General features: G+C 36.0%; 1 long non-coding RNA gene across 1 annotated transcript in view; it reads right to left on the reverse strand.

Moving 5' to 3' along the window:
- Positions 1–2,955, reverse strand: part of LOC107574623 (uncharacterized) — a 5,481-nt gene extending 2,526 nt beyond the window's left edge. Inside the window, exons 1-2 of the long non-coding RNA XR_001607698.1 lie at positions 2,939–2,955; positions 2,659–2,660 (exon numbers count right to left, since the gene is read on the reverse strand). This is a non-coding gene — a long non-coding RNA (uncharacterized lncRNA). The remainder of the gene's footprint in view (positions 1–2,658; positions 2,661–2,938) is intronic.
- Between the last annotated feature and the right edge of the window lie 957 nt (positions 2,956–3,912).

Genomic DNA, 3,912 nt, shown 5'->3' on the forward strand with positions numbered 1-3,912 from the left:
ATTTTACCGTCGTCAAGTACAATTCCGAAAGTGGGATAAAACAGCGCGATGTTACAGAGCTCACGCCGTGGTGACCTATCATCGGCGCGGCTCTGAGACTGATTTGACAGCGCGGGGAGGACGTGTTCGCTAGCGCCACTGAACTGACAGCGCGGCACGAACATTTAGAGTTCATGTGTTTTTCCCTGCACATAACAATGATTTGAAGACCAGTATTAAGTTACAGCATTTCTTTGACTTATCATTACTACATGTAAATAGTGTTACCTGCTTTGAATAGGCCGGAAAGCTGCAAAGCACTTAATGATTTACAATACCTAGTCCTCTTAGAATTAAAAATGTTTTATGGATTCATTCATCAAGGCATTAGGTAAATTTTACATTTAAAGATATTTGTGCAACTGTAGCACATACTGAAAAAAAATGAGTAAAATGTACTGATAATTTTCTGCCAGGACATTATCCATTAATTTTCCATTGCGGAAATACGTACCATGGTTAATTTTCATAAGTTTTCCATTAACCCTAAAACGCAACGCAATGGAGTGCAAAATTAAAAATACCGCCATTCAACATTTTATGTTACAAACAAAACATTAGGCCTATTTATGCATCTGTAACTGCAGTTTAAATGCAACCATGTCCCCTCTGAGCTACATTAAACTGTATAAATACATCTAAACGCCACTTCAGATACAGATTCCGGAAATGTTTTCTTATGCTGGAATGAAAGACACTAAGTACCGGATGAAGTGCTTCTTATTCTTACCCAAAAATACAAAATGGATGAACGCGTTAAAACTGAACACAATCTTGCCACTCAAGCTGTGTATGAACATTTTTTATATTTATTTATTTGCTTCTTTTCCATTTTGCATTTACTTGTACTTTTACTTTCAATACTTTAGTACGTTTAAGATTTAAAAAATACTTTTCGTACTTAAGTACAATAAATATCACATACTTTAAGACTTTTACTCAAGTAATATTCTAAACGGTGACTTCAACTTCTACCAAAGTAATTTTCTGGTAAGATATCTGTACTTTTACTTGAGTATGGCTTTCAGGTACTTTATACATCACTGGTTGTAGATTAATAGTGCAGGCCCTGTGTGGGCATAGTGAGGGTTTCCTGGGGGCTAAGTGAGGGGTGCCTGTGCAGGGCCAGCGCTAAAGGGCCAACGTTTTGCCAAAGTGCAAAATTTCAGAGGCCCTGCGATGGCAGCGTGCTGGGGGCCCTTAGACTTGTTTGCAGGGCTCCTATCTAAAAAAAAATGACAGCACGGTTTAGGTTTGCAAAATTACATCTGAACAAACTGTAAAACTTCTAGAGCAATGTCCTTTGAACAGACGAGAGCAAAGTGGAGATGTTTGGCCATAATGCACAGTTGGGAGTATGACCATATTAGCCCGGTTCTGTCAACACTGCACTGGCTCCCTATTAAACATCGTATAGATTTTAAAATCTTGCTTATTACTTATAAAGCCCTGAATGGTTTAGCACCTTAGTATTTGAACAAGCTCTTATTGCATTATAGTCCTCCACGTCCACTGCATTCTCAAAACTCTGGCAATTTGGTAATACCTAGAATATCAAAATCAACTGCGGGCGGCAGATCCTTTTCCTATTTAGCGCCCAATCTCTGGAATAACCTACCTAACATTGTCCGGGAGACAGACACATTCTGTCAGTTTAAATCTAGATTAAAGACCCATCTCTTTAACCTGGCTTACACATAACACACTAACACATTTCTAATATTCAAATCTGTTAAAGGATTTTTAGGCTGCATTAATTAGCACAACCAGAACCGGGAACACTTCCCATAACACCCGATGTACTTGCTACATTGTTAGAAGAGTGGCATCTACGCTATTATTAGTCTGTTTCTTTCTTATTCTGAGGTCACCATAGCCACCAGATCCAGTCTGTATCCAAATCAGATGGTCACTGCAGTCATGATGCAATTTGCTCAACATGTGCATTGCATGGCTGACGCCATCTCTTTGAATCAAACACAGGTTTATCTCTCATTTCTGTTTGCTCTTTTAGATGAATGTACATGTGTATAAATGCCCACTGTCACCAGAGGATGTATTTCTCTCCTTGTTGTGTTACAGGTATGTTTATTTGTTTGAATCTTGACTGTTAAAACTGTTCTATTATGACAGATACGCGCTGCGCTGCGTTGCGTTCTGGTGTTTGTTAAAAGCAGATAAGTTTATCCGATGCTGAGAGGCGATGAATGTGGTAACACTTTACAATAACAGTGCATGAATTATCATGTACTAATACCTGAATTAATAATTACTTGACTATGAACTAATGATGAGTTAAGATATGTATTAATCAAGAACTAATGAAGAACTAACTTAACTACGACATGAGTCATATGAACTACTGCATGAATAACAGTACCTTAATTACATGTTAGTTCCTGCATGTTAGTTAATGTATTAATTAACACTTTGGGGTAAACTAAATCATACATCTAGAAGCAAGATGTATGAAAATGGCACAATGTAAAATTGTTTATAAATTTGCCACCTGCAGTTGTCACAAACATCAGTGAACGATTTAACCTAACTTATCCAACACACAATGATGCATTCATAATTAAAAACAATTTCATCTCATTCTGTTTTGAGTGATTCCACTGCTGCCGTCCTACATTCATTAAGCAGGTGCAATTTTCCAAATTAAAATCAGTGTTAGCATAGATGATGGTCATCGCTTTGGTTATGTTATGGATTGGTTTACTGTCTTTATATCATAATAATGCACTGCAGACGTTTGTCTTGTGTTCTTGCTCTTCTTTTGGGCCACTATTGCCCCTTCAAAATGTCAACTTTCCTCCTACTGTTCAGTTCCTTCTCCATCCAAATGCAGCCACAGGATCTCTGCTCTTCCACTTCTTTACAAATCACCGAAAAGCACCAAATAATATAGATGAGCTGAATATGTATAGAACATGTGTAATTGATAACCTTTTAAAGATGTGCCCCTCCAAGACAAGTCATGACATAATGATACATTAACAAGTCATGAATTCATGTTATTTTATAAATAATTAATTTAACTAGGCCTAATTCAAGTGAGACACTTTTTTTTTATTTTGCTTTCAGCCAAGTTACATTTTTTTATTTCTTTTTTATATGGTGCACCCACTTTTCAGATTGCTCTTGACAAGGCAAAACAGACAATAGAGATACAAAAGCAGAAGATTCTTCATCTTCAGGAAAAAGTTGACTCTCTAACAGATGATAAAACATTTTTCAGATTAAGATTGGAGGATGGTACGTAATAGGGTCATAAACTTGCTTTAAGAACAATTCTGGCAGTTAGTATGTTGCTACGTTTAATTAGAAGTATTTTCATCAGACAAGAAAGGCTGTGGACTAGAGACCTGCACTCCTGCCGCCCGGGGTTATTAGTGAACATTCTCCAAACACAGTTTTAAATATTTATTTTATTTTTACATTGTTACGTAATATCTTTAAATTTTATGTTGACATTTATGTAAATTAATATACAAGTAATATACAACTTATGCCTATTGGTTTAAGGTGCACTAATATTTAAAAGCTTTGTTAAATAAAAGGTGTGTTTTACCTTTTCATTTCTGTGCTTTTTTTAAGTGCGGGTGAGTATCTTAAAGTAATCGTCTTGGATATACTGGTGCAAAATAAGAATCACCTTGGTGGATGTTAATTGGTATTTTAGATAATGACTTTTGTGACGGTGTTTCGTTCCTGAATGAATCAACCGTTTAAGTGATTTGGTTCAATCGCAATGACTCACTTCTTAACAGTGACTTGCTGCCACCTACTGGCGGTTTTAATTTCACATTTAAAGTATATTTTCATTTTTTTAAATTATTTCAAATATCAGTATTCAATGTTTTATGTTTA

This window comes from Sinocyclocheilus grahami, unplaced genomic scaffold (assembly GCF_001515645.1).
Source record: "Sinocyclocheilus grahami isolate Dianchi unplaced genomic scaffold, SAMN03320097.WGS_v1.1 scaffold2289.1, whole genome shotgun sequence".
Lineage (NCBI taxonomy): Eukaryota > Metazoa > Chordata > Actinopteri > Cypriniformes > Cyprinidae > Sinocyclocheilus > Sinocyclocheilus grahami.